Source organism: Poecilia reticulata, chromosome 11, assembly GCF_904066995.2.
Source record: "Poecilia reticulata chromosome 11, P_reticulata-male-v2, whole genome shotgun sequence".
NCBI lineage: Eukaryota > Metazoa > Chordata > Actinopteri > Cyprinodontiformes > Poeciliidae > Poecilia > Poecilia reticulata.
Genome location: NC_088840.1, coordinates 17394815 through 17413430, shown reverse-complemented (window position 1 = coordinate 17413430; position 18616 = coordinate 17394815). Strand labels below are relative to the sequence as shown.

At 35.5% G+C, this 18616-nt stretch overlaps 1 protein-coding gene and 1 long non-coding RNA gene across 12 annotated transcripts in view; one reads left to right on the top strand and one right to left on the bottom strand.

The window, feature by feature from the left end:
• The window catches only part of LOC103472498 (myocyte-specific enhancer factor 2D homolog), a 43721-nt gene extending 30535 nt beyond the window's left edge, over positions 1-13186 (bottom strand). For 3 of the 8 annotated variants that reach the window (XM_008422189.3, XM_081612118.1, XM_008422191.3), the window contains exon 1: positions 12999-13186. The gene's annotated coding sequence lies outside the window, so the exon portion shown is untranslated. The remainder of the gene's footprint in view (positions 1-12998) is intronic. The other 5 variants (XM_008422188.3, XM_008422192.3, XM_008422194.3 and 2 more) reach the window with 2 other exon arrangements.
• Positions 12309-18616, top strand: part of LOC103472499 (uncharacterized) — a 28816-nt gene continuing 22508 nt past the window's right edge. For 2 of the 4 annotated variants that reach the window (XR_014089589.1, XR_014089588.1), the window contains exons 1-2: positions 13204-13341; positions 16552-16662. This is a non-coding gene — a long non-coding RNA (uncharacterized LOC103472499). Of the gene's footprint in view, positions 12579-13203; positions 13342-16551; positions 16663-17549; positions 17574-18616 lie in introns of those variants that run through there. The other 2 variants (XR_534871.3, XR_534870.3) reach the window with 2 other exon arrangements.

Here is an 18616-nt window from a genome sequence, read left to right as displayed (position 1 = left end):
GACAAACAATTTATGAAATAATTTAATTCCTCTCAGTGCTACTGAAGAAATGCACTAGTCAAAAACAACCAATCAGAGCCAAGGGGAAGGTCTTACTGCTGTCAATCATCCTTGTGTATGCGCTGCTCAGTGTGCTAATGGCAGAAAACAACTTACTGTCCAAGGAAAATCATTTATCTGCCATCATAACTAGACTGAGGATTCACGAAAGGATCTAGTAGCTGCAGAGTAGCAGAGAGAAAGGGGGAGAGAAGTGGTGTGTCCACAAGGGTGATTGGCAGCACTAACACCCTCCCCCCGGCTCCTCCTGACTGGTTTTTTTCTAGTTAGCGCTGGAAGTGTTGGGGAAAGGCAGGAATATTAAACTCATTTTCATTTTGTGCCGTATTCAAAATCTGAATGTTCTTAAAGAGCCAGTTGTCTCAGAATGTGTTGATAAAACCAATTAAACTGTTTAAAAAAAATCAATAAACAGCCGGTTTGTTCAGCATTCAACGCAATTTTAAGCGTTTCTTAAAATTAAATAATACTGAACATCTTTTCACACCGATCAGTCCGTCCAGCATTTTGTGATTGTTTTTGTGTTTTTGTTGCAATCAAAATTGCAGATTTTATGGCGCCAATTTAGAAACATTTGTAAGGAATTTTTTACAATATTTGCACTAAATGTGACTTTATTAATCGCTGCATTGGTCATGGATCTTTTGGCCAATTTTGAGAAACATTTGCATTGAAATCATAAAAAATGTGGGGATCTGTTGACTTTTCTTGAATTCAGTTTGGTTTTTGCAGATTTGTGAAAATCTGGAGGGACATACTGAGGTAATTTGGAGCCTAGAGGGCCACAAAAAAAGCTACTGCGGGCCAAATTTGGCCCCTGGGCCTCGAGTTTGTCACATGTGCCTTACTGCCACAACATAGAGACAATTTTAACAAATATGTGAAAAAAAATTTTCATAAAAGTTACATACTGCAGCTTTAGAGTATTTATTCATTTATTAAACAGTAATTTGTCACATTAGGGTGTGATAATGTACAAAGAAAATAACAGAGAACTAATGTTCAGTTGAAATAGGATATGAAAAAAGAAGTGTAATGCACAGATCATGAGGTCAAGGTGCAACGTGAACAATGCGAGGGCCCACCCACTCAGCTTATGTCCTCTCTTTAAAGAAACCCTCATTTTTTATTTGTTTATTACTTTTATCAGCTAACATGGCACCCAAAAAGGCAAAGAGCCTCAAATGATTTTTAATTTGCTCATTTTGCACCAAGTTAACACGACAGCTGTGAGCACAAAGCCAGAGCTTTAGGTCCTCAAAACCGATATTCTAATGTAACACAGCAGAACTAAATCTGGTGCATAAACGAGAAGGAAATCTGATACACATTGTGCAAATCTCCTATGGACGTATTCCAGACAGATATGTTACCGCAACCCAAGCTGTTTCCACTGTTTAAGGTTGTACATTTCTACATAAAGATCGATGTATTACGCTTCATTATAGTTTAAATCTATTGCTTAGTTCAATGAAGCTGCAGTAAGGATGGTCTCCACCTGACCAAACAAACAGGATATGGAAAATGTAGGAAGACATTTGCATGCACAGCAGGAAAATGAAAATAGATCCAAATGATATGCTTATTAATGCTATCTGCAAACAGTGTGTAAATATTACCGAAGGGTCAGTGAGCACATGCAGCTCTAAGTAATCTGAACAAAATTGAAACCAATTACTTTACTCCTGGAGCTCACTAAATGCAGATAAAACATGCAGCTGAGGAAACACACATTTAGTTCATCAAGGAGAGAAAATCTTTACCTGAAAAATTCTGATTTAGATAAATATAGTTTCCAAAGTTGTGTTTTGCACATATAAATGGATTTTTAGTACCTAATGTGACTTTCTTTAAGCTGTTAGCATTTTATATATTTCAGAGTCAAACTGCAGGAATTTCAATTAATCACATTTATGTAATAAAATTTTGATGATGTAATGTCATCGGAGTTCACTAAAATGAAGTCTTTTAACAATTAAATTATTTTTAAAAAGCTGAGGAACAGATTCTGTTTCCTTTCACTAATTTAAACTTCAGCAGGTGAAGCGGGTGAAGCGGGAGAAGCAGAGCATGGACTATGGCGTCACATTCCTGCCAAAAACCTTGAGGCATTTCTGTTTGTTCACAAAACGTCTCTTTAGCCTCAGATTAACAACTTCACATCGAGGTTTTTTGATTATTAAGCTGCCTGTGAAAAAGTATTTTTCTATTTTTTTCTTGGGCTGCACCTTAGAAAAACTTCTGATATTGATAATATTGGTAAATGTTGTGATGATATCAGGTGTGATAGATGCCTAGAAATTGTGTTAGCACAAAAAATACTGTAATAATGGTAAACTATTATTGCACTCAAAACAATCCTTTGATATATGAATATTGCACACACTCATTGCAATGCCGATATATTTGTGATATATTGTTCATCCTTAATTTATTCTAAGGATGAACATATCTACATTTTAGTCACAAATGAATATTGATGAAAGTAAAAGCAGTTATTCAAATCAAACAGGCACATCCTGATATTAGTAATGGGTAAAAAATTATTTCAGTATATGCTTTAACAAAAAAGTTTTTCCTTTTTAATTTCAAGTGAAGAGTTACTCTGTATTCAGCTGCACTTTTCCAACCTGCAGTGATATTTCAATCCCCCTGTGACAGTAATTTAGCTTCACAGCTGGATTAGACATATATTAGTCACCATTTCAGCATAAACATTTCATTAAACTCAGTCAGGTGCATGGTGGATGTGCTGCATATGGGGTGGCTGGTGTGCTTGATTAAATCCAGCTGAGAGGAGCAGAACCTCTGCTCTTAAATAATGAAACGATGAAACATCCTTAGACGTCAGAACCCAGGTAACTCAGATAATTGCATCTCAGTACTAAACAATATTGTATTGTTAGATTTTCTACAAGCAATACGTTTATTTTTTTACATATTTCTGCTAAATTAACAGGTTAGTTGCAGCCTCTAATCAAAAAAACAACAATCCTGAAGGTTAATTATCCTAAATGGATGCCTAAAATGGGAATGACTGCAAATGGATATCAAAGTAAATTAACCAAACCCTGTTAGTTAATATTAAATTATGCCCTTGGTTCATTTATGGATCTATTTCATAATTATTGGATTAATTTTCTTTCCTTGCAGGAACAAATAAATGGATTAGAGAGCAAATAAATAAACACCACCTCTATTTCAATCAGACCGTCAACCAAAATGTAAAGTCAAAGCAGCAACTGCAACCAAACCCTCCAACTACACACAAGGACAGGAAAACTACGGCAACTACAAAAACTAGTAAGTGATGAGCGTGACATTTGACCTTTTGGGCAGTGTCTTCCTGCAATTTTATTGTTTCATTTGCTAAATTGAAAGTATGTGGATGTGCATAACAACAATGTGCATAATAACTTTGTTGTTTTTTTTGAAGAACTTTATCCTCTGATCTTTTTGTTAACTCTCACTAAATTATTACATTATATTATTAAATTATATTATTATTCTGTTTTACAGCTGGCACAGTTGGTAGAGCTGTTCCCTTGCAGCAAGAAGGTTCTGGGTTCAATTCCCGGCCCCGGTCTTTCTGCATGGAGTTTGCATGTTCTCCCTGTGCATGCGTGGGTTTTCTCCGGGTACTCCAGTTTCCTCCCACAGTCCAAAAAACATGACTGTCAGGTTAATTGGTCTCTCCAAATTGCCCCTAGGTGTGAGTGTGTGTGTGCATGGTTGTTTGTCCTGTGTGTCTCTGTGTTGCCCTGCGACAGACTGGAGACCTGTCCAGGGTGACCCCGTCTCTCGCCCGGAAAGTTAGCTGGAGATAGGCACCAGCAACCCTCCCGACCCCACTGAGGGAGAAGGGTGTCAAGAAAATGGATGGATGGATGTTTTACAGCTGAAACAATTGACTATTTAAATCAAGTAATCGCTACAGACTCAAAAAGATGCCATTTGCTGAAAAAAATAAAACATATTCAGAGCAGTAACTAAGCGACAGCTGTACAAATATCCTGTACAGCCAGGATATATATATATTCACATTTTTACTTAAGATAAAAATAATTTGTCTGAATGTTTTTTACCCAAAACTCATCAAGTGATATTTTTTACATTAATCTGGTTCAAATTCAATAAAGGAATGCTATGTTTTTGAATTATTGGGAATAAAATATTTGTTTTCTTATTTAAAAAAAAAAAAAAGAATAGATTACCTATTTGAATCTTTAATGTATTTCTGGTGTTTTATAAAAAAGGCGTGTTTGAATGAAAAATCTTAATCCAACTAATCATCAGAATATGGTATTTTAAATAGCTGAAGACTGAAAAATTAGACTTTTAAGCTTCAGGATCTCCAAAGGAATGACTTAATATACAGTTTTCCAGTCCAACTCAAACATTTTGAGCTTATTAGTCCATTTGTAATCTGTTTTTCTTCCAGTTTTAACCCTACATGTTCCTGCTTTCCTCTGGATTGTTGTCAAGCCAGATGGAAAAAATGAAAAGCTGAACCGCGGCGCGCATGTGACATCAAACGTCCCACATTTTACCACAAGTCCAGCTTGAATTTTAATAAGAAATTTACATTTTGAATCCTTAAAAACACCCAAATTATTCTGCTTCCCACTTATAATAGAGACCCTAGTGTATTCAATTGCCATTAATAATGATATCAGATGTTATTAGAGCAGCACATTTGGACTATTTCAGGCATTTACAGTGTTGGACTCTCAGTGGCCCAGTTTTGAGCTTGACTCACTGTGAGTCAGAAACAGTCGCTCACCGCCTGGGGATCAAACATCTCAACTTTTTCTCCCAGTAGCAACCCCGCATGTTATCAGCACCGCTAGAGATTGGATGAGACCAACCTGAAGCCCCTGGCAGACCCCCATTTCTGAAAAACATGACTTATTAAGAAACCAGTTGTTATTTTTGGCCCGACTGGACTGGGTTACCAGACTGGTAACTCCGATCTGTCCCACCTGTTTTCATCATCCGCTCCGTGTTCCTGTCAGCCTGCCAGTCTTTGTGCAACACGTTTCAGAAGGTTAAGTTGTTTTAAATGTTTGTTTCAGAGCTGGGCTCGCTCTTCTAGCCCTGCACTATATTTAGAGATATGATGTGGCAACTGGATCAAGTTGCTAAGCAAGTGATAGGGCAGCTGTCGTTAACATTATGACATTTAAAGCTCCATCAGGAATCTAAGAAATTGTTGCTGCTCTTTGTCAGACTTACTGGACTGGATGTTTTATGTGCATTTCTGTATTTTCTTTGTTTTGATGTTAAGTTTTTCTATATAAATTACACACATAAACAATATTAAGCACTCTCTGGATTTGGCAATAAAAAAAATGGTAACATTACCTTCCAAAAACATTGATATAAAAGTGTGCAATTGACACTGCAAGGTTTTTGTAATGGTGCAAAAATAAGGACAGAGTTCGTTCTTTCATTTCAAACTTTACAAAAACTGAAGTGTGAACTCATAATAAGACTTTGTAAGCTTCTCCCACTACAGCACACATTTTCTTGGAAACAAACCAAAATATGCGTGTGAACAAGACGAAGGACCAGGATGATGTAATCTTGTTCCTGAAGCTCAAATTTCCAGCTTCTTCTGACTCTTTGGGCGACATTTCCAGTAAGAGAAAAGGAATGAATACAAGCATGATGCAGCCATCACCGTACTTCACTCTTAAAGTTCAACCTTGGTTTCAAATGCGTTTCCACAAATCCTTTCTAAGCCTGGATGTTTTTTTCTCTGCAAAACCAGACTTTCTGTCCAGCCTGACAGATGAAGTAAAAAATGAACCAAACATGGAGAAGCAGCTTTCAGCTTCTATGCACCACAAATCTGGAACAAACTTCAAGAAAACTGCAAAACAGCTGAAACACTGAGTTCCTTTAAGTCTAGACTAAAAGCCCACTTGTTTAGGCTCGCTTTTAAATCTTAATAAATGAAATCCTGGCCAACATCTTCATGTGTAACAATGGCAAATTGTAATGTTTGTGGTGTTTTTTAGGACTTTGTATTTTGATGATATAAAGCACTTTGAACTGTCTTGTTGCTGAAATGTGTGATACAAGTAAACTTGATTAATTGACTGAATCCAGTAGGTAGCTTCCATATGTACTACAAACCTGTTAATAGCTAAACAAAGCCCCTACATCTCCTTTTCTGTTTCTGTACGTCTCTTGGCAGATTTTTGCAGTTAACAAATTAGTATTGGATAGCAAAATATACATCTTCCTCTGTCTGTGACTAAACTATGCAGCTCCCATAACCCGACACGCAGAAAAATCTCTTTTCTGGAGGGAAAAATGATTATTTAAAAGTTTCAGGCATCACTAACATCTTTGATTAGCGACTCAAATGGGGGCTGAACTACAAGGCCTCTGCCTTGTCTGCCTTGCCCTGCCTGCTCTCTGCATGCCTGCCCTCTCATTACTGTAATTGACAAGTTCATCCCTTCTCTTCCTCCCCGAAGGCACCGATGGCTCAATTAAGACCTGGCCGAAGGACTGATTGGACACAAACATAATGAGGTCGCCGCTTGGCTAGCATGAAGCCCCGTGTGCAGCCAGACTAAAAATGCACAGCAGCGTTCACCGAATCCACACAGCAGAAACTAAAGATATTCTGCATCAAGTAATCCATAAGCCTGACACGATAAACTCTCCCAGAAGTTATTGCAATAAACAATCTTTTTAAGATGTCTTTCAAGTAAAATAATGATAAAAATGGGATAATAATGCAAGATCACGTTCTCAAAGATCAATAAATTTTAAACTCTAATGAACACTTAACACTGGACCTGAAAGACATTTTAAATAGACAAAGATAAATAAACAAAACGACAGAAACCACAAATCAAATGAATTATGAAGTCTCTGTAAACGACAAAGCTTTAGTTGAGACCAAAACACCAGAGTGAAGAGTTTTATCATCCAGTTTTTGGTAGAAAGAGAAAAACGATCGCTCCTCCAAATGGAAATTATTGAGCTCATTTTGATTTATCATGTGAATAATTGATGTATTGATGTATTGCTTATTGCGACAGTGATTTGTTGGTGAGGTGAACTTTGCTTCAATCTCTGAAGAATGGGAGCTAAAAAAGAGCCACTAAAATGGTTTTCTGATTAGAAATGAAACAGTGAGGCTTAGAGAGTGTTTGTCATTTTGGAGAAACATAATTAGTGCCAGTGACCTTTAAGAGAGCAGCCTATGGAAAGCACAACGGGTCGGACATAGACGTTTGGAGCCGGACTCGCAGCGGTCAGGATTTTTAGACAAACGTCGCAGATCAATATCCACAAGGCAGACCAGGAAAACATCAATTTACACCAAGACGTCTGAACTTCACATCAACCTGAAGATGTTAATGAACTTTTATTTAACCAGGTGAGACGACACAGAACTGGTTCTCATTTACAACACCAAACTACAGTTGATATAAAGACACCAGCTTTATTTATTTTGACTTATTTTCAGTCAATCTCAAACAAATTAATAATTTAAAAACAGAAGACACACCTATCAGGTTCCTCTTAGCAAGAGGTTTAATTTATTTATTTTTTTCTTGAAAGTATTATAAAATGAAGGAGGGAAAAGCTATTTCAGATACCGTAGCCATTTTAAATCCGACTGAAAACTAAACTTAACCTTTTATATTTAAGCCATATACACACAGACAATATTTCATAATAACTGTTGCCAGTCAAATAAACAAAACCTTTTTGTCCAGTTTAAATGTCAGCTGAATCTTAAATTTTACAATCTTATACAAGCAGATTTTAAAGTTGTCCAAACAAATGGGCAGATTTAAAATCTCAACTTTCTCCTTGAATTATTGCCATTATGGTTTTAAATATGGAAATTTAAGGAAAAGATCTGTGATGTGCAGAGACGCACCAATTTATTGGTCAAAAATTTTGAATCTACCGATTTTCTACCGAGCTGCTCTGATTGGTCATTGACATGTAAAATACTAAAATAATAAAGAATCTGATTTTCTTTTATTCATTCAGTTTCTCAGACATAACAAATGAAGTCCAACACCAACTGCAAAGTTTTTTCATTTAAATAAAAATTTGTTAAGGCACAAATCGATAGCCAATTTGGCTCTTTTATTCGTTCTTGTCCTTTAACTTAAAGAAATGAGTAAACATCTGAATCAGTAGATAAATAAAGGATATAGTTTTTCTCCAAGGTTTGGGTTCTTTAATTTTCTCATCCTTTTCTCAACCTAATAGAGAATTTGACATTTTACATGTATTTGTGTTTTTCCTTTATCCTATGCATATTTTTAACATATTAAACCACATTTTCTTTATGCCACTTCCTACTTATGTCATGCTTTGAATTAATACCCAATTAGATTCTTGATGTTTTAAAAGTGAAAAAACTCAGACTTTGACATGAAGCAATGAGTTTTTGCAACTGAAGCAATGACGTGACATTTAAAATTTATAAAACTGATTTTTGCTCATGCCAGTCAGTGAAGCAGACAATAATAAAACGATTGCTGAGGCAACTGGATCAGTTGCTAAGCAATTGATGGGGCACCTGTCAGCGCCGCAAAATGACTTTTAAAGCTGGAAGAGAAATTGCTGCTTCTCCTTGACAGGCTGATTAGTAAATCTTTGTTTTACATTTTAGTCTAATTTGACTATTTTTAAATGTATTTTTTCCCCATCAAAGCTTAAACCATGAATACGGTAGATTCTGCAATTAATAAAAGTTACTAAACCCAACATGGCTTCAACAAACTCAAGATTTTTTAATTTGGACATAAAAAAGCTCATAATAAAAATGTACTTCCTTTGATTTTACTGCTTTTTATTCCAACACTGATTAAAAATTCTAAATATAAATATTTTTATGGAGAGTATTTACTTGCAGAAAATAGAAAATGGTCAAAATTAAGGGTGGAAGAAGTTTTATCAGGATATTTTGTGGTACTTAGAATAAAAGTGACAATAAGAAATGTTTATTATTGCTCATTTTTTTTAGATAATTTCACAGCTGTAACTCCATGGTAGATTAGTTCCAAAAACACAAACACAGTTCTTGAAACACAATAAAATAATATGCTTCTTTAGGACTTGAGTTAAATAAAGAAGTGTTATTTGCAAACAGTAACTGCATTTAATCATATTTTTTATATTTATTGATACTATAGTTGAACAAACATTGGAGAAAATAGTAAAAATAACAATCCTGACAATACGGACAGTTTGGGGGGATTTTAAACATCATTAATTAAAATTTATTGTGACAAAAATAAATCAAAATTCTTACAGATTATCATGATAAATGCCCACCCCTAGCCAAAAGACAAAAAAAATTGTTTTCAGACTTCAAATAATGTTAAGAAAACTACTTAGTATAAATTTATTAAAATACTACGATTTTAACGTAGAGTTCAGAGGGACATCACAATCCCCAACATTCACTTCACTCATCAATAAACTGATCGCTGAGGGTTTTCATAACTGCAGATTGTAACGCGAGTCCATCTGCAGGGATGCCTCACAGCAGCAGATCACCTTATTAAAGTGGCCTACTTCAAGCCCAGCAGCTTGGGTATCTGCCCAGCTAAGGAAGTGAAACTCTGGACTCTGAATTCATCAAAACCAAGCCCGGCTGGCACCTGTTTTCTGCTGCAGGTACAGCTGGCCTGCCGTAAATAAGATCATGCAAATATCAGTGGCATGGCTAGACCCTTGCTTGTCAAATGTCTTTCTATAAAATCAAATTTACTTTTGCATCAATTCAAATTGTGCAGAAGCAGAGCTAAGCAGGAAAATATCTCAACCTCTTTCTAACAATGAGCCTTCATTAGAGAAATGGAAATAAAGCACAGCTTTGAATAGACATCCGCCTGTCTTTGCTATTCTTTTAACTCAAAGAGAGAAACTGAATTGACCCGCATAAGGTCCAGAATCCAACAATATCTAGAAATAATTTCATGTTTATTTTCAGGATTTTACTACAATGAAAAAGAATGACAGCTGAATTTATTTTTGCTTCATGGCAAAATATTCTCTATCGCTGTTTTTAAATGGAGAAAATATTATACTTTACAATTGCAAACATAACTTTATTTAATATGACATGTCACGGAGGGCAGAACATGTGATTAACAATTAATTTTTTTAAATAAAAAATTATCTTTTATTGCTTTTTACAGATTATTAATGCTCTTTTATATGAAAGTGATATTTTTTCATCACTCTTATGGAGATTGTAATTCAAAGTAATTGTAATTCAGCAGCTTGAAGATGAAACTATTATTGTTATTTCTGTTTTATTGACTATCAAATGCTGCATATCAGACATTGAATAAGTTTAATTCAACTCCCAAAGAGGATTAAGTGTTAAAACCCTGGTTTCCCCCAGGGCTTTATAAGCCTGGCGGGCCACCAGGCTTTACTTGCACCCCCACCAGGCTAAGAAATGTTTAATTTGGATGAAACGACTTAAACAACTTTTTCTTGTTTCCCTTTTTTAAGACTTTACAGTTGGTGTTTAGGTATTGCCAACACTGTCTTCCAGTAACACATAATCACCTAGTCATATTTTCACATTTCTTGTAAACTTTAAAATTTTTTAACTCAAAAACATGATGGGCCTACGAATGCTAGCGCTCCTACCACCAGGCTTAGCAAGTTTTCTGCAGGAAACCCTGTAAGTGTTGCACTGACCTGCGTCCTGAGTGATTCGATTGGGTCCAGATGGTGCGAAAAATGTGTGAATTCACAACAAATAAACACACTAAGGAGGTGATTGTATCTGCATTAGATTGGCAGGACACACTGAAGGACCAACAACAACACAATTATTACCTGAACATCTTCAACAACAACCAAATAAAATGTTTTTATAACATCTGCTGCCAAAAATCAGTGCTGATGTCAGTGGATTCAAAACTACAACACAGTTTTATTTGTTGGAATCCTCCTCAGTAAAAACCATCTTCTCCGAACAGTCAGCATTTAATTGAACAGTTGATATCAGGACACTATAAGGGTGATTTTTTTTTTTTTTTTTACTGTTGTTTTTGGAGCTGATTGAACTGCTGCGGTCACCACACTATAAATTATTCATGCGAAGCACAAAATCTCTGGAATGTTCTGACACATTTAAGCAGTGCATATTATTAAACGAATAAAATTGTGCAAGCGAGTTGACAAATGCTTTACTGCAATGTTGTTTTATGGGTTTAAATCTATGCGCACTGATGCTGAGCTTTGTAAAGTCCCACACTATTTATTCTCTATTTCCTCTTTATGTTTTCTATTATCATACAAAGGTGAGAGTATAAACAGTTGGTAAATAACTCAATAAACCTGAATCAGATGAAGATATGGCGCTAATACCAGGTCTGAGCAGAACCTTTGCAGAATGGTTTGGTCTGTTGATTTAGCTCGTTAGTAGCTTCTTGAACGACCATTCATGTAGCCATTAGGGATTGGGATATATTTCTGAACTCTTTATGAGTTAAAATCAAAATATTGTGTTTTTTAAAAGTGAAAATTAACTGGTTTGAGGTCTGAAAACACTGCTTTTGTGTTATTTTGACCATACTCCAGTTTCTACAAATGGGATCTATGCTAATGGATAATAGAAACGGTTAATTTCTCTCAAATGCATGCCTCAAAAATATATATATAAAAAAAACATTTGAACAGAGACCGGAGTTCCTGCAAATCTTCACAATAACAGCCTTAAGGATATTCATCCTTTTTTTATGAACATCAACAAACATTTCTTAAAGTGTTTACAGTAATCTGAAAGCTGGCTGTATTGTCTGTAGACTACAATTTGTCATTGATGTTTGATAATAAAAATCTGCCCATTTTGCTATTAAATAATAATAATATTTAATGATGTGGATAATATGCTGCAGGGTCCATTCTTAATCATGTAACTAACTACAATCATTTTTCAAATTATGAACACAGTTTGACAAAAATCCCTGATAATGTGCACAGCCATGATGAATTTGCACACAATAATCACCATGAAAATGTTGTATTCTTTACATTATTATATCGTTAATAAGAAAAAAAATCGAGCATCTGGATTCATCATACTGCCGTGTGCATAATGAGTGGTCCAGTTGGTATCTGCTATTTGATTGAGGTACAGTTAGCACTACTGTAAACTAAGACCATGCAAATACCAGCAACCCAGCTTGACCCCTGCTGCATGAAACTCTGCGTGATTTTTCTGCATGAAATCTGAACCTACTTTAATATTAATTTAAATCCTCCAGAAGCAGAACTAGGAAGGAGGATATTAGTATTCTTCCTCAGGGCCTTTACAGTAATGAGCTTTTGTTACAAGGTTGAGTGAAAAAAAAAAATGCAATATCTTTATTATTTGCAGTAGGAATCTGATATGTGGGGGGCCACATGAGGCTAATAGAGTTTTTCTACAAGGAAAACAAAGTGTGATGAAGGCGATGACAGATGGAGTCTGGAGACTGAACAGGCCAACTGACGGCAGACAGGTAAACCCTTCAAGATTTAATCTGACACGCTGGGAGCTCAGTTTGCTGTCAGATTTTGTCCCGATTTTAGCGGAATTAAATATCATCAACTGAGCCCCTTTTACTGGCGCTTGCTTGATAAAGTAAAAGGCCAAAGTAGCGTTACTGTACCCAGGCCATTTCACAATTTTTCTAGTTACGATTCCGACTCGACAGCCATTACCTTCCTCACTCCCTCCGTGTAACTCGGCAAGACGAACCGGACTACGCACTACTTTAGAGGAAATCATGAATGCTTCCCGTTATAATATTAACTGTATGTCTACGAGTAATTAATTATGAGGAGCAGGATTGTCGTTTTGCTATAAACGGATAATAAAACGAGTTTTCCACCGTGAAAGGAAATAAAGACGCAGGAAGGAAATGTATCACTCCACTTACCCTGAAATATTGCTGATAAACCCCGAAATTAGCCCTGCCGCCGCCTTCTTCGGAGTTGACCCGTCTTAACTAAGAGGCAGTATACAATCGCGTTGAAGAGGCGTCTCTATTTACACACATCCGCGGCATTTTATTCCACTTTATATTGATGTAACCACACTGTCTACTCAGGCGACACAAGCGTACCCAGTGTACGATCGGCGTCATTGACGTTAGCACGTGATTGACTTGTGAACAACCCAATGAGAGACTTCACTGCAAAACTGAGGACCAATCAGATTTCGGGAACGCATGTGAGGGGCGGGACTGTAAGAGAGGACATGACGGAGGCGGCCATGTTCTGGTATGGTGTTTGTATCCCTCCGCCGGAGTATTTACCTTTTGCATGATTTTGCATGTGGGGAAAATGTCACTGTAGCCCTGCTGTTCGCTGCCTGCTTTCCATAAGACAACCCGCTAGGACATTTGTTTTTCTCCTCGGTTACTACCACACCACTGTTAACACAATATAAACAAAAAGAATTGCGTTTCTATGTTTTAGAACAGGGAAATGTTGAATATTCAAGAGTGTTTAAGTCTCGTGCTCATTTTAGACCGCTATGTCAAGCCATTAAATATTCATAGATTTTTTAAAATTATCTTACTTAATTACACCTGTCACTGTTCACATTTATATGCAGAAATAGATAAATAATCCAAATAATTATTAAGGTATTTGATAGCAAACCAGGCTGTGCAACTAAAACGTTGATTGTTTAGCTCACTTGAGTCAATATTAGCTACAAAAAGATCTACCATAGTGATTTGCAGTTTGTTTCAATTCAGAACAACCACATCCAGTTATACAGAGTTATTACTAACGTACGATAATTCATACCAGTACAGTAGCGTTATTTAGACAGATTCAAAAACATACATCCCAAGGCAGTCATTATATTTTAATTGCATTATACGATAAGTTTCAGTTTATCGTATAATGTACGATAAGCTGAAACCCAGTTAGGGCTTAAATGTTCCTTTTTTTTAAAGAAATTTGTAAATATTATTGTTGAATGTTATTATGTAAATATTGATAACAAATAACAATTTTCCATTATAACAATGTTCTCATCAGTCTTCGTACACCTTTGAATTTTAAATGTCAATTGTTGAAGCAAAAAGGGACAGATGATAGAAAATTTGAAAATTTTCTATCATCTACTCATAATGTACTGTAAGAAAACATGACAGAGATCAGAAATTGATATCTACCAGCAAAAGGTCACTTTTTTTTTCCTGACCGTTAGAAGTGAATAACACCATCGTAAGAAAAGAGCTGTCTGACTTTAAAAAAAAGAAAAAAAGACTGTAGCAGGCAGCTAATGAGTCTAGCAAAAGATTTAAAAAGGTCTCAAATTAATCTGAAATCAGACATTTCACTGTACTGAAAATAGCCTATAAGTGGAGGACATTCAAAATAACTGCAGATATCCCAAACTTTGGCCACCCAACCAAGTTCACCCAGAAGGCAGACTGCAAGATGCTAAAAGAAGCCTACAAAAATACTAAAAATGTCACCACCTTGACCTAAAGCAGAGTTTTGCTTCAGTTGATATTAAAGTTCTTATCTGTATTATCAGAAAGAGACTATACACGTTTACAACTTCCATGGAAACAGTCCAAAAAGAAAAACTTTATTGTCTAGGAAAACACAAAGGCCAGACTGAAATAAGCTATCGAGAATATATACATAAACCAGGACTTCTCAAATAATGCCTGAAACTTTAATTATTTGGACAGAAAAACAGAGGAGAGGTTTGGTATAATGATTTTGCAAAATCCTGGATTTTTAAACAATATTTGTGTAGGCGAGGCTAAGCCACAAAAGTGATTGCTAAAGAAGAGTGCAGCTTATAAAATATGAGTTTCACTTTTGAAACTGAAATACCAAAAAACTGGATTTTGATATCCTATCTTATTGAGAATCTAATTATCATGGACTGTTTTAATCTGACAGCCTAAAATATATTTTTTATCTTGGTAAGAAATACAAATAATATGAAGAATATCACATAATTTCATATTACTATATTGTATCCTCTGCTTAGCAGGGGAAATCTGTTGGCCTGCAGTGATAAGGCTTCCACTGACAAATTAAAATGTAACCCCTCATTTCACTGTGAAACCTGGTGATGGCAGTATTATGCTACGGGGAGGCTCTTTCATAACAGCTGAAATAGAAAAAAATAGTTTTCAAAAGCATTGAGTCAGGGAGGCTAAATATAAATGCACACCACACTTTTCAGACACAGTAGATTTTTAAAAAATGCAAAAATATGTTTTATGTTTTTTTTCCCTTCACAGTTATCTACTGTGTTGTTCTATCTGTTAGAATCAGAGAATCTGAATAAAATACAACAAAGTTTCCAACATGTCAAGAAGTTGAAATGACATTTAGATGAAAGTGATGAACTCGTTTGTGTCCTTAAAGTTTATACCCAACATGAAGAGATGTTTCACATCTTACAAATTAGAGCCAACAGTATTCATCTTTCCCTGCATACTCGTCCTAGTTAAAGAACATGCAGTGGATCAGCAGGGAATAGAAAAGCTGACAGGCATAAAGCACATGACATCTTGGAGAATAAAAGGCCTCTTGGATTAGACACACAGTGTCAGAGCTTGGCTCGATTTGTTCGGATTAAAACGCATAAATCACAACCCCAAAAAAAGAATATAGATGAGTCAGGGTGAGATTTTGTAGGAATTGCTCAAGGAGGAGACATCAGTATAGATAGTGTGGTATAACAAGAAACACATATAGAGGAAAGAAGCTGCAGCAGGGAATGAAAATACAGGACAGAAATCCTGCAAATGTTGAAACATCGCAGACATATATAAGAAATTAAAGGCTTGATTATAATAAACTGGGCAGGACTGTATTCATACTAAAAACTGCATTAAGAGTGATGAGTTTTTATTTGGATTTTTGTATTCAGTGGACATGGAGTCAGTCAATAAGATGAAGCATAAATATTCAAATTCAAAAATACTTTATTAATCCCAAAGGGAAATTAAATGTTGTTGTAACTCATAAAGAGTTATTGAAGATAGTGAAGGCTGTTGTCAGCGTTGCATGACTGGCACCAGATTGTAAAGGATTTATATATGATGGAAATTATTTTTTTTTTCAGGTAGCAAAATTGGAGAAGATCTGAGTTAAATGAAAAAAAATATTGTGGTAAATCAGCTAGGATTTGTGCAACTCTGTACTAACTGTATTGCAATTTGAGCTATTTTGCATTTTCTTTGTTTAAAAAAAGTTAGGAAAAAACAAAATATTTATTTTTAAAAATCTGCATTAAGTGTGCTGGTTCCTCATAATTTGTTATTTTTGTCCTTATAACGGAAGATCTATTGATTAAACCTGGATCAGTTTGACACCCAGACCAAATTAATGTTGGTTTAAAAGCAAATATTCAAACATAGAGAGGAAGTTACATTATTTTTAAATCTCCTCGTTCAGTTGTGCTGGCTTCAAAACAAGCAGCTCAATAAGCCTGTGTATTGTCAGATAAGAGCGTCTGCATCCATATGTGAACCGGAGAGGTCATCAGATGCCTGGAAATGTGCTTTATGTTCTCCACTGCAACAACAACAACAAGCCAAAGTGCACTTCATGCAGGTCTGTCCCACTCTGCTGCCCACACACACTCCACGCTGCCACCCACACACACTCCACTCGGCCGTCATGCTACTCTCCCGTGAACTCATCTTTATCACAGAGACCTGAGCCACTTGGTGCCCTCAGAGCTCACAATGCAGTGGGGATTTATTTACTAATTCCTTATGTTTTTGTGTTTTAGATTAACAAGTTGTAATATTAGACAAAGATGATCTGAATAAATCCAAAACCATTTCAAATGAAGGAAGAAAGCTCTCAAAAAAAAAAAAACCCTAGCCTGGTTGGAAAATCTCTCCCTAAACCTAATAATTGATTGAGCTCCCGTTGGAGGCAACAGCTGCTGTCATGTGGTGTTTTTGAACATGAGCGGCTGGTTTGAGGACACATCACAGCTTCTCAGTTGGATTCTGGGTCACCCTGTGTCCAGGCCGGGGGTCTGCAACATTTACAACTGAAAGAGAGACATTTTGTTGTCAGGAAAGATAAATAAAACTCATTAGGGCTTTCACATGACGTTTTGAAAAAATAACTATCTACTTGCAATTTTTAAAAACCAAGCATTTCATTTATATCTTTAGGATTTAAAATAAATGTAATGATAAAATACAATAGATTTTTATTAAGCACATTTTATTAATAACTATGTTATTAAAAGATTGGAAGATTAATATCTGAGCACCAACTATAAAGTCTTAAAAAAATGCAAACATTAAAAAAAACAACCAAAATAAATAAGCAAAGCTAAGCCTGGTGGGGGGACAAGTAAAGCCTGGTGGCCCGCCAGGCTTATAATACACTGGGGGAACCTTGACATAGGCAAGAGTTTCAAGGAGAAACTTAATTTGTCACTCAATCCAAAATAATATGTCTTGTGTTTAATCCCACAGGGTGGATTGGAAAAAAAAAGAAAGGTAAGATACTCCACATCTTTTTTATGATGGCAGTAAAAATTATAACTCTTTCTCTTCTTAAGTGGCAAAAAAGATTTAAAAATGTCTACATAATGGAAAAAAATGACTGCAAAACTAGATTTATTTACAGAGTTCTGGACTCCTGTCATTGACCACTTTGGCTGGAAATAATTGTTATAATTGCTGTATATATTTATTTTTAATTACAATTTATTTCTGAATTGTGATAACATTTTGGAAAATGTTCAGCTATTTATTTTATTTGATTGGAAAACTATTTTTAAGTCAATTACTTTAAGAGTTGCTATTTGTTATTTTTGTTCTTACTGCACTTTGGTGCATCTGCATATTGAAAGGATGAAAAAAAATGTTGAATAAACATTAATGACAAGGAAAGAAGATCTAAAAACATTACTAGTACTTTTAGTGTGGAAATTCAGTGCAAATATATATAAAAAAAAGACAAAAGATTCTCATCTGTTCAGTCGCTTAACTCTATAAATCATTCATCCTTGAAAAAGTTCCTGACTTTGTGAATTTATCTAGTTTTGGGTGCAAAAAATTCCACTTTTCTACCAGCAGTCTATCAAAATTACCAAAGATAAAACAGTTTTACAAATAAATAGTAACTAAGAATCAACTGATTCCCAAAGTAGCTGAAAACCTGGGGTAATTGCTGAGGGTCAATTTGTGTTGGGTTGAATCTTTTGCCCTTTGCTGTGAATTAAAATTGCTGCAGCAGTCTAGTCATTTGGGCCACAGGGGTAAATCTGCTGCTCTCTCAACAAAAAGCAAGAAAATATAGAAAACCACTCTGCAGTTGCAGCTCTTTAAAAGTTTACGGTCATTCCCACAAGTTTAGAATATATCTCTTGAAGATCTTTGTGTAAGATTACATTTTTATTTTCGTCTTTTGCCCTTTCAAAATGAGAAGAAGGAAAGACGTTCCTAAGCAAAAGTTTCAGACTGTGCATGTCATCTTTTAATCCTCCTCTCTTTTTCTAACAGCTGAAGCTCTTTCAGTTCCTCTTTGGAGTCATTTC